Raw genomic sequence first — 13560 nt, 5'->3', positions numbered from 1 at the left:
TGCTGAGGCACACGAGGCTCTCCACCAACGGCAAGGTTCATGGTTCATGGGGGGCGGGGGGGGGGGGGAGGAGGAAATTCAATCAAAATCAGAATCAAAATAATACGGAACACGAAAGAGAAATCCGGTAAGTACAAGATCAGTTGGCACAAGTAAACAAGAATTACATATTTCAGAGGACACTCGCGCTCCAGTACTTCCTTATCCAAAATTTTTGAAAAAATAATGTATTGTAGAGTAGCTTCACACATTTGTAAAAATAAAGTTTTAAGAAAATATCAGTTTGGTTCCCAGAAGGGTTTTTCAACGGAAAATGCTATATATACTTTCACTAATGAAATATTAAATGCTCTTAGTAACCGGAAGTCACCCATTGAGATTTTTTGTGATCTATCAAAGGCTTTTGTTTGTGTAAATCATGGAATACTTCTAGATAAGATCAAGTACTGTGGTATGAATGGGACAGTGCTCAAATGGTTTAAGTAATACCTAACTGGAAGGGTGCAGAAAGTTGAAATAAGCAGTTCACATAATATGCAAAAAATTGGTGATTTCTCAAACTGGGGAACAATCAAGAATGAGGTGCCGCAAGGTTCGGTCTTGGGTCCTCTGCTGTTCTTAATATATATTAATGACTTGCCATTCTATACTCACGAAGATGCAAAACTGGTACTTTTTGCCAATGACACAAGTATAGCTATTACACCCAACAGACAAGAATTAATGATGTTTTTCAGAAAATCATTAAGTGGTTATCTGCAAATGGGCTCTCACTGAACTTTGACAAAACACAGTATATACAGTTCCACACAGCAAATGGAATGACACCATTATTAATACAGACTTCGATCAGAAATCGGTAGCTAAGGTAGAATATTCGAAATATCTAGGTGTATGCATTGGTGAGGGGTTGAACTGGAAAAAACACACTGAGGATCTGCTGAAACGTTTGAGTTAAGCTACTTATGCTCTTAGGGACATTGCAAATTTTGGCGATATACATCTGAGTAAATTAGCTTACCACGCCTATTTTCATTCTCTGCTTTCGTATGGCATCATATTCTGGGGTAACTCATCATTGAGTAAAAGAGTTTTCATTGTACAAAAGAGTGTAATCAGAATAATTGCTGAAGCTCATCCAAGATCATCCTGCAGACACTTATTTAAAGAGCTAGAGATCTTCACTGTAGCCTCACAATATATATATTCACTCATGAAATTTGTTACTAACAATCCGAACGAATTCAAAAGAAATAACAGTGTACATAGCTACAACACTAGGAGAAAGGATGATCTTCACTACTCAAGCTTAAATCTAACTTTGGCTCAGAAGGGGGTAAATTATGCTGCCACAAAAGTCTTTGGTCACTTACTTAATAGCATCAAAAGTCTGACAGATAGCCATACAGAATTTAAAAGGAAATTAAACGAATTCCTTAATGGCAACTCCTTCTACTCATTAGATGAATTTTTGGATATAGTAAGTGGGTAATTTCCCCAACCCCCACTAAAGAAAATAAAAATATTAAGTGTCATGTAATATTTTGTGTAATGTAATATCTTGTATAGATACCTTATATTAAACTGATACGTTTCACATCATTACGAAGTGTCATATTCATGATCTATGGAACAAGCACTAACCTAATCTTATCTAGTCTAATCTAATCTAATCTAATCTTGTTAGACAACAGTTCGGAACTTTCGACAGAACTTGACACTATCACTCTGCAAGTATTGACAGGGATGATATCGACGACGTATTTGATTCTAATGACTTAATTCAGCATAAAATTCAAACAATTGACAACTGTAATGATACTGATGGGCAGGACCTTTTTGACATTTTACAAGCACATTCCACAGTTTTTACTCACAGAACAGGAACAGTCAAGGGATTTCAATACCAGTTTCGTGTCCGTGGGCATACTAAATTTTGTATTAGATCACACGTAATTCAAAAAATGCTTCAAATGGCTCTGAGCACTATGCGACTCAACTTCTGATATCATCAGTCGCCTAGAACTTAGAACTAATTAAACCTAACTAACCTAAGGACATCATACACATCTATGCCCGAGGCAGGATTCGAACCTGCGACCGTAGCGGTCGTTCGTTTCCAGACTGTAGCGCCTAGAATCGCACGGCCACTCCGGCCGGCTCATACGTAATTCCGGCACATTATAGGGACCGTGATAGAACAGAAATACAATCTATGCTTGATTAGGGCATTATTGAGCCTGCAGTAGCCTCTTACAACAGTCCACTACATCTTGTTGAGAAGATTAATGGATCGATCAGGGTTGTCTTGGATTCGAGACAAATCAGTACTATCATCATTCCTGAAACAGACAGGCCGCAAACGTTGGAAGAATTTGTTCAGAATTTTTAATGGTGTAAAACTGTTGTCTTCTATTGATCTCAGATACAGCTTTTATCAGATCGAACTTCATCCAGAATGTAGAAAATACACAGCTTTTCTTTGTTTCGGGATTTGTTATCAATTTCGGAAACTTCATTTTGGTTTGACGATTTCTTCGGCAGCATTCATTCGTGGGCTAAATTCTATATTACCTGAGTTCTTAAAACGTCGTATCACCTTATATGTATACGATATTCTAATAGCAGAAGCCTCATAGGAACAACATAATCGCTGGTTCTTAGGACATTCGAAAAACTTTGTGAGTGCACAAGTGGTGGTTCATGGACTTGGTATATTATTCGCAAGACTCTTCAGTGGTAATTTTGCAACCGCACAGTCACAACGGATGGCTGCTGCCCATCTCTACAAGGACTACAGTGGGTCTGCTCCTTTGGTGGCCCACCAATACCATAATCTCAACCAGGAATAGAGTTGATCTGCATCTGCGGTGGCCCTCTAATATCATTATCTTCTTCAAAACTTCAAATGACTCTGCTGCAGGTTTGCTCACTTGTGGCCCATTACCTGTCTGCATGTGAAGAGTTACCACTCTGTTTCCGCTGGAAGGACAACACTACTTCTTCAAGACTCATGGAAATCAACTACTTCCGTGTGCATTTTCTTTTACTGCTCAGACTTTGTGCTAAAAAAAAAAAAAAAAAAAAAAAAAAAAAAAAAAAAAAAAAAAAAGCTGCAATTACTACTGTGATGAATGATCGGGACTGTCTTTATGAACTGTGAGTAATATTTTTGCTATTGACCAACAGTGTATCAAAAAGGGCGTGCATTTGGTATCTTTGTTATAGCAATTAAGAAAAAAAATTTTAAATCAGTATTGTCCACTGCCCAAAACAATTTGCAAAATTTTTTGTAGGGAGCATGGCGGCTATGTAAGTAGGCTGTTCATGTTTGTACGTTGGTAACGCCACGCAGTGCTCTGTACGAAATCGTTGACTGCGCTGTGTACAGTCTGTGGCTGGTTTGACTCATTGTTGGAATATTCGCTTGAGTAGTGTCGGGCAGTTGGATGTGAACAGGGCGTAGCGTTGGGCAGTTGGAGGTGAACCGCAAGCAGTGGTGGATGCGGAGAGAGAGATGCCAGAGTTTAGAGAGGTTACTATAAGCGTACGATCTGGACGCGTGTCCGCCAGAAAAAGGAAATTTGTAAAGAAGGGTGTTATAAATTGATGGATATATATATGACTTTTGAACATTATTAAAGTAAATACATTGTTTTTTCTCTATCAAAATCTTTCATTTGCTAACTATTACTATCAGTAGTTAGTGCCTTCAGTAGTTAGAAACTTTTATCTAGCTGGCAGTTTTGGCACTCGCTGTACTGCAGTAGTTCGAGTAACGCAGATTTTTGTGAGGTAAGTGATTCATGAAAGGTATAGGTTATTGTTAGTCAGGGCCATTCTTTTATAGGGATTATTGAATGTCAGATTGCGTTGCGCTAAAAATATTGTGTGTCGGTTTAGTGATGACCAGAATAAGTAAAGAGAAAACAGTTAGAGTACGTTGAGTTTTGCTCAGCTATTTGAAAATCAAACAACGTAGAAGTTTACCAGCACAGTCATTCAGAATTTTTCTAAGGGGACGTTACATATGCATAGTGCCTCAATCGAGGTCTCGCCGAAAGCCCCCCAACTTTATTTGCAGGACCCTCCTCTGGTCGGGCCTCATAATCGTTTTATGCGTACCTAAGCATAATCGATGTGCCCACGCACTAGCCGCAAAACAAGTTATTGACCCAAAGAGTGCTCTATAATTGGATTTCTTTTCAGTATGCCTCTTAAACGGCCGTGGTAGCCGAGCGGTTCCAGGCGGTACAGTCCGGGATTACGCGACTGCTACGGTCGCAGGTTCGAATCCTGCATCGGGCATGGATGTGTGTGATGTCCTTAGGTTAGTTAGGTTTAAGTAGTTCTAAGTTCTAGGGGACTGATGACCTCCGATGTTAAGTCCCATAGTCCTCAGAGCCATTTTTTGAGTATGCCTCTTAGAAGTAGGTGAACAGTTTTGTTTTTCGCCATTATGAATTTGTTCTTCGTGCACCATTCACCGATGAACACAATGAACCACGTGGCTCTACTCTCTAATTTGGACTGGAGTTATCAGATACCATGACCGACGGTCATCAGCATACGTAACCACCCAGTTTGCTATGTCGTTGTCTTCTAGTGCAGTCAGTAGTAATTCTATGGCTATGTCCCAGAAAATCTTTCAGCCTGGGGATCATTGCGGACAACTCGTTATTATCCTGTTTTTACAGTAATCTTTAAGCCTGTTGTATGAAACCAGTGGAACATTCATCACTCTAAGTCTTGCAAACTGCGCTAGCCACCAAAGGTTGTCGAAAGCATGAGCTATGTGAATTAGGATTTCCCCTAGGTATTCGTGGTCCTGTTTACTGCCATGTGGCGCGGCTTGGCGTGCGGACGTGTTCGGAGCTCCGGTTAGTTTCGTGTTTTGTGGTGGGAAAAAGTGGTTATAGTGCAGTGAACGTTTCTTTTTAGATAGTTAAAAGTGTAATCCGCCACGTTGCACAATAAATACTAGTTCGGGACTGAAGTTTCACGGTGAGATTTCGTTTTTCCGTGATAGTGGATGCATTCTTGTGAGACGTGTGGCAAGCTTCGTCGGCAGAGTAGCTGGTCATTGTCCATTGGCGGCAGCGACGCGTGGCGCCTTCTGCCAACACCGACTCGAAGGAAGGCCTCGGCGCTTCTTCGTGACGTCACGTCAGCTGGGCACGGCGAACGCCAGGTCTGTTGAAGGGCATACTCATAATGGTGGTGTCTCCCTCTCTGACACAGGAAAATGTGAAACTATTGGCGGTAGTTGACCAACACACATTGTTCTGAGAGATTTCTGCAATCAATTACCAGAGCAATTCATTACACTTCTTAACAATTAGTGTACTCCTGAACTTAAACTTCCACCTGTTTTAAAGATTGACATACAAAAACAACTTCATGGTCCAGCAGCAACAGAATTCGTGCTTCTTTACCTTATTTGTAAATCTGAGGAAGTTACGTTTGTACTGGGTTGCTTTTACAAGAAACTGTCAACATATTGGTGCTCTTCTTTATGTATCTCGGTTGACTATGGGGTGAGGAGCACTGAATGTTAGCGAAATATCTTGCGGTTGTACACGTTTGGGGAGGGGGTGGGGGACAGAAAGAGAGGAAAAAGAGAGATACTTGTTTTATCAAATAAAATTTTTCTATCTTATAAAGTTTCTCCTTTCAGTTGCAAGAGGGGAATATTTATCTTTCCTAATGTGCATGCTTAAAAAAGTTTAATCTCAGCAGTATTTTCGATGTATGAAGCTATTTTGTTTCCTGTTTAGAATTCCTTTCGTTGAAAACGACTGTAATCTAATGACTGGCAACAGTTGGACATTTACACATGTAAATTAGTTCACATTTCCAGTGACGATGTCAAATGAAAATAAATAATTAATAGAAACGAGTTAATTGTAAGGGGGTTGGGGTAAGTTCCGATAACAAAATGGATCAAGTAATCATAGATACTTGAATGTAAAATTTCCGAAGCTTGAAATGGGGCAAAGCATCTTCTCATATTGATCTACGTTTGTTTCGACAGGATTCAGTAATATAGAACTACGATCTTAATTTGTAGCTTTACGATAGTAAGAAAATCTTTAATCTAAATAAAACTGCAGAATCCGAAACAATACCAAACGTTTTGTCCTAAAATAAGAGATTTACAGTGATAAGCACGCCCAGGCGTTTCTGCCTGCAACAGACCTGGCGTTCGCCGTGCCTAGCTGACGTGACGTCACCAACAAGCGCCGAGACCAAGGTTATCCGAGGCCTTCCTTTGAGTCGGTGTTGCTTCTGCTGACGGTGCGCCGCGCAGCCGACTGCAGTGACCCCGGGACGCTGACCGTGCTGACACCGAGGCCTGCGGTGAGTTGACTGCGCGAGCTACAGCTATTCGGTGCGTCTGGCGTCACAGACAACAGCGGCCGTCTACAGAAAGCTGGCTGCAGGTATGTTCAGCTGGTGCGTGGCTCTTATTTCTCCGCGCTACTTTGATACTGGCACACTGGCATAGTGCCTGAGCACGGAAGACGAGTTAACAATGTTTTCTAGGTCTTAAAGCTGTTTTTCTCTTTCGTTAGACCCAGATACCGGGAGCTGGATGTCAGCTACTAAGTGCCACCTGGCGTGGGCTCACTCTGTCTCACTTTGTGAGAGATTTTAAGAACGTGCGTATTAGGCTGTGCATGAGGTTTAGCTCCAAGTCCGCGCTAACACGAGGACCCTGCAGCATACATCGTGGATCAAGCAGGCGTCGGCTGGATCAAACACCGATGAAGGCTGACGGACGCCGCAATTAAACATTACAACAACATCAGCAGGAACTGGCAATGGCAGTATACCAACACGGGAACAAGGAGTGATCAGACGAACAAGCTCTATAGCGGCTGTAACACGCAGATGTACAAACATGGATTCAAAAATGACAGCAGCTGCAGACGAAATTATGGCAGATTTGCAAGCAGAGCTAAAACACTAAAGGGTGTCCTCCACAATTACTGCCTCAAATCAGGAACGAAATACGGGCATTGGCCAAGTCAGACTTTGTAGACAAAACGACGAAGTAAGAACTGAAAACGAAAGACTGTGTAGGGAATTAACGGAGGCAAATACCCCTCAAGCAACAGACAGAATACAGTATTTGCAAATGGAGATTGTGGCCCTAAAGGAAGAAAATCAAAAATTACGTATCGAAACCTGGCCAACACCACTGACTTTCGCTGCAGTTGCGGCAGGTAGTCCTGTCACAAAGCCGATAACCCGGGCTGAAAAACAAATTGAATTAGTAAAACATAAACAGGCCACTGTCCTCTTTTTTTAAATCAAAGAACAGCCAGGATGCTAAAGGAACAAGGGATACATTAACTAAAGCAATAAACCCGAGACTTGATAAAATGAAAGTTACAGAAAGCAGTGAGGGATACAGCGAACACAGTAATTCTTGAAACAGAGGCGTAAGCAAGCAAGAGGAAGATTATTGAAAAAAACATCAAACTTAAAGGACATTCGATGTGAAGAGTCAAGAAAACTATGATCACTACTGGCAGTACACAGCGTTCCAGCAACACCAACAGATCAGGGCTTCCTAGACGAATAGTTTGAAAAAGTTCAAATGGCTCTGAGCACTATGTGACTTAACATCTGAGGTCATCAGTCCCCTAGAACTTAGAACTGCTTAAACCCAACTAACCTAAGGACATCGCACACATCCATGCCCGAGGTAGGATTCGAACCGGCGACCGTAGTGGTCACGCGGTTCCAGACAGAAGCGCCTAGAGCCACTCAGCCACCCCGGTCGGCTTGAAATAAGTCTCAGCGATCGTATCACCAAAGACGAATTTCAAAAAGAAGTCACAATATGATTCCAAACCGACCCGAAAGGGAAAAAAACTGTAAATAATATTCTAGAGATGACACCAACGGACATAAATGTTGTTGCAGAGCGATATGGTGTACATATGATTTGAATCTTTACGCCCTAGGAACTATGTATCGGTACAAAAGTGCGTCAACGTCGGGATTTTGGTCATTCTTCGAAAAGATGTGACAAGGAAGCTATATGCAGGAAATGTGCGAAACCTGCTCATAAAAAATTCAAATGTCATGAATAAACCACTGTTGACTGTATTCCTTGAAACAACAGGAAAAGAACATATAAAAAAGCTTGGGGATTAGACTGTCCTACTTACAAAGAACTCTACAAAAGACAAATAGAAAAAACGGAGTATGATGTCACTAACATTGTCAACTAGGACACTCCAAAACAAAAACAATGAGACAACTCTCTTTGGACATTTAGTTAGGGATATGCATACAAGTATCAACTACGAAGATGCACACACGTCCTGTCAACAAAATGGAGATATGAACACCAGCATCGCACTTCGCAGAAGCAAAGACAAATCACCAGCAACTAAAATACGAACGTGGCTAAGTGCAGTAGCCTGGTGGCAACAATTTGGTCTGCTGCTGACCACAGACTCTCCAACGGACATGAATCCCCTCAACAGTGGCAACATTATGCAAGAAAAATATTTTAGCCTAACAGATTACATCGACGACGTGTTTCTACTGCTCCAAGGAGTAGAATGTGGGCGGGAACATCAAACACGAACTTTTGTAGTGAGCAACACTCCAAACGGTGTCCTTTCTTAGAGCAGAAGAATTGGAAGTGGAAGCCCTAAGTAAAGAAGACCTTAGAAACAAGATACTACTCACAACAGAAGTACATAAAAATGACAACAGACATCCAAGATACGGCTATGCCTGCCAGGAACAGTACCATGACACAGTAGTGAAACAAAACACACCACAGTCAACAGAAATATAAAACAGTGAGAACAGACGTGTGAAACACGTTCAAGCCTATCCAAGGCAGGATAGTGACACAGGAATAACGCCAGTACATCCGGACACAGAATCAAACAATAACATCAGGAAAATATGAATATGATAAATCAGAATGTAAACCATACAGTGGCAATACCTGCGAAAAGACAACTCAGTTGCAAGAAACAGCTATCGATGAGAAACAAACGCAGAAAGATAACTTCAAATAACAAAAAGTGACCACACACCTCATGGATGCTAAAATCAACATGGGCACACAAATATCTCATACTGAGAAATCACAACAATCTTCAACTGCGAGACGTCACATCATACAAAACCGGGAACTAAAACGACAGCTGTAGCACATCAGCACATCAAACGGTATTACAAAACCATGAAGTAAGTAGTAAAATAGACTACGATGACATCGAAAAGAACATGCGCCAAAGTCGGCTGGAAAAGGACGGACTTTTTAAAATACACTAAGAGTGGCAGCAATGCTGAATCAAATGGTTCAAATAGCTCTGAGCACTATGGGACTTAACTTCTGAGGTCATAAGTCCCCTAGAACTTAGAACTACTTAAACCTAACTAACCTAAGTACAGCACACACATCCATGCCCGAGGCAGGATTCTAACCTGCGACCGCAGCGGTCGCGTGGTTCCAGACTGTAGCGCCTAGAACCGCTCGGTCACTTCGGCCGGCCAAGGCTGAATCACCTATAGAGTGGCTCAGTATGCTAGCCCACGATTGCACAAACAGACAGAATGATTCTTCCAACCGGAAACCTCCCAACAGATAAACTCTAACTCTGCAATATTTTATGGAAAGCCGGCCGTAGTGGCCGTGCGGCTCCAGGTGCTACAGTCTGGAGACGCGAAACTGCTACGTTCGCAGGTTCGAATCCTGCCTCGGGCATGGATGTGTGTGATGTCCCTAGGTTAGTTAGGTTTAAGTAGTTCTAAGTTCTAGGGGACTGATGACCTCAGAAATTGAGTCCCTTTGTGCTCAGAGCCATCTTTTATGGACATTATGTTAACGAAGACATGAAGACCTTAACCTTGATAATGTCTACAGGGAGCTGGTAAGAGAACATGGGTGCGTGTACCTCGATTACATCCAGAGCGGGCCGAAGTTCTTTGTTTTTACTAAATTTTCATAGTGAAATCGTATGGGTAGCACGACAGTGGCCGCAGTGCTTGGTAGGGTGGTGAACGAGATATATTCGGACATAATGTGTCTATATAAGAACTGTACACACGAGATGGAAGAATTCCAGGCCTTCCGAGGCAGCATATGCAAATCACAGGCACGAACAAGGTCAATGCTGCAATCATTTTCATAAACAGTAACCTTACAGTAACACAAATAAAACAGTTACTCACACATCATACGATTGCAGTCGAAATAACTTCTGGGAAGGAAACATGGATCATCTCGTTCATCTACACCCAGTACTCGTTTGGCCTAGAGATTTCTGCTGAAGTAATAAAAGAAATTGCTCGATTTGTATGTGGCAGAGGACTACTTCTCTTAACAGACATAAATGCTAGGCCAACCCTCAGGCACTCTGACAGAATGGACATCAGAGGACACATAATGGTCGACATTATAAACGAATGTAATCTTTTCGTTTTAAACAAGCCTAGCCAAATGCCGAATTACCAAGGAAATAGTGGAGTAGGCAGCATTACAGAATTTCTCTGGCAAACAGTGCATCATTAATACAGGTAGCGAACTGGAAGATGCTCGATAAGAGAATACTCAGTGATCATAACGCAATAATTATATCCACTAAAACACATACACAGACACGCGCACCCAAGGTGGCTTCTGCGCAAAGTGAACTGGCAAAAATTTAGGCATGTGAGTGATGAGTTCCCTCTATGTGTCACCCAAGGAAGCATAGATTACAGAGCTCACGTTCTCACAGACGCCTTAAAGAAAGCGCAAGCTACAGCAATACCTGCAGCACAGGACACACCTAAACAAGTGGCCAGCATTATCAACAAGATTAAGAAAAGATACTCGTGATGAACGACGATATAACCAAAAATCAAAGACAGCACAGGAAAGAGAAATTAGACTTCAACATTATCGTGACGCTAAAACACTATACAGAGACGAACTACGTAAGACCAGGAAAAACCACCGGGACACATTTGTTAGGACAAACTTACAGGACAACATGGTACTACCACATGAGGCTAGAGATGCACAGAATAGTATCTCCTCAAGAAACTACTTCCTCAAGATGACACAATCACGCCACCCTTCGCAGACTCCTTTATGACTAAGACGAAAACGAAGGTATCACCATCCCCTTTGCGCATGAGGAAGCTGCACTGACAATAGACAAAATAAAGAACAAAACATCTATGGGCTCTGACGGCACCCACCGTGAGACCGTCAAACAAGCTGCTCCACTTATAGTACCATATCTGAAAGACTTACTGTATGACGCTGTACTAGAAAGACGAATACCGAAGATATGTAAGATGACAAATGGAATTATAATCAAGAAAGCGGAGGACAAAGACCCGACTGACCGTAAGACATACAGGCCAATGTGCATCATTAACATTCTCGCAAAGGTACAGGAGAGACTGCTGTACAATAGATTTCAGTCACACCGACAACTCTTCCTCCTTAGCCCACATCAGTTTGGTTTTCGACCACATAAATCCATCGACAGAACTTAGTATTGCAGAAATTTCTTATTATCTGTATCTTTAGTGCACATATCCTACAGAAAATTAACACGTTATTTTATTTAACAATAATTATTAATAAATCAGATCATTCACACTCACATTCAAAGGGGTTCTTTGAATAAGTATCTAATCTGGAATCCCGTCAATATCAGAAATACTAAACAATGTTCAGTCACTTTCGATAAAAAGATTGTTCCCATTTAATATCCATAGACTGTCACGAACTATGATTGCTAGTCGCGTGAAGTAAAGCTTTTCCACTATCACAATACAAAGTCCGAATCTGACCAAAAATTCTTAATTCCGTAAAATATTTAAATCTTCACACGAAGTGATGTTAAAGTCAGAGAGATTATTCATCACCTCCCCGTTCCTCTAATATGACAAAAGTTCTGATTCTGATCTGAAATTAATGCTTCCCAAAAAACAATCTCGTCGCGATATATTCTTGCGCCCTGGTTTAATAACGCTCGTATTGTTGCTTCCTAAAGCTGTACGTCCTAATTGACTTCGAACAGACTAGAAGATAGAAACTGGAGTATCATAATTGTATTGTAAACGCTATCTTTGGTGTTCAAGACCTACGTCCTGTGACCATAGTATTGATATTCTCATTTATAAGAATAACTAATAATTTAACCATTTCTATCATTTTTCCATAGATTTTATTCTATTTGTCTCTTGTTTCTATTTCGTAAATTACTACTTGTGGAAGGGCTTGGGACATTTTCTGAATTTATATTTCGAGGGCATGGGAGCTAATTAGGAGCTATTTTGGTTTATTAACACCGAGAGGCGTTGTAGGTGTTACATCACCCCCCCACCTCCCCTCCCCCTAGGACTATGATAAGCGTAAACTGTCTTCGCTTATCATGGTCCTAGAAATGGGTATTTCTTTCTTCCTTTGTTCTTTTTTTCATTTCTCTCATCATACAAAATTTGGTTACAGTAAATTTGACAAACATTAAAATTTCAAAAGGGCTTAATAGATTTGCCCACTAATTATTTCAAGACACTATCTGTTATAAAATTAATAATTTGGCCTAACCGAACTGCCATTATACAATTCAATAAATTAAATGTATCACTTATTATACAGAGCCTAAGCGCACTGCTCTGTTTAAAAAATATTATGACTCTATACAAAACAAATTTTACAAAACTTGAACTTCAACAATTTCTTGAATTTTCTGCTGATGCCAATACGCGCAAAAAAGAAGCTGCTTCCGCACCAAATTGACCAGGCAGCATTGTACAACCAATCCGGTTCTTCACTCGGCCGCCTCTTCTTTTGGCTTGCGACCGAGACTTACGAACGTCTGTATCTCATTGTTTAATACAGACTTTTACGTTGTCGTCACTCGAAGAAGCTCGCCAAAGAGACGCTGTGAACTGCACCAGCCGACCAGGCAGCGTTGTCGATCTGATTCTTCACTCGGCCGCCTCTTCTTTTGGCTTGCGACTGAGACTTATTTCTTGAAGTCCGGTGTACTGCTGTATACAGCCGTTAATAGCTGTATCTTCGACGATAATCACCGATATTACTACACTACTGCTCAGGGTTAGGTTGGAACAGTAGATTCAAAGTATTCCATTGACTTTCAATTTATTTGTCCACATTCTGTGCTCTAATACCTTCTGTTGAATGCCCCCCCCCCCCCCCCCCCCCCAACGTTTATAGCGTTGCTCAGTTCAATCTACGCGTCAGAGGCCAACAGTTAGCCACACGATTGCATATAAAGGTTCATTACCTTCTATAAATTCTAACTCCATAGTTAAGACGTCTTAAATTATTCATTTCACGAAGAAATCGTATTAGCAGTTTTTCCCTACTTTATATGAAAACATACTTCCCTCGTCACTAATATATCGTACCACTGACACTTCAGACGACACTAAGACACCCCTTCCGCCGGTACTTTCGCAAGAAGGGAGTCTTAGGTTGTTGTAAACCCCCGTAAACACCCCGGTAATTAAATTTTACCCCCTCCCCTTTCCCTCGCTGTTGACCGATCCGCG

The sequence above is a fragment of the Schistocerca americana genome, chromosome 4, assembly GCF_021461395.2.
Source record: "Schistocerca americana isolate TAMUIC-IGC-003095 chromosome 4, iqSchAmer2.1, whole genome shotgun sequence".
In the NCBI taxonomy this organism is placed as follows: Eukaryota; Metazoa; Arthropoda; class Insecta; order Orthoptera; family Acrididae; genus Schistocerca; species Schistocerca americana.
This window is presented reverse-complemented; position numbering follows the sequence as displayed.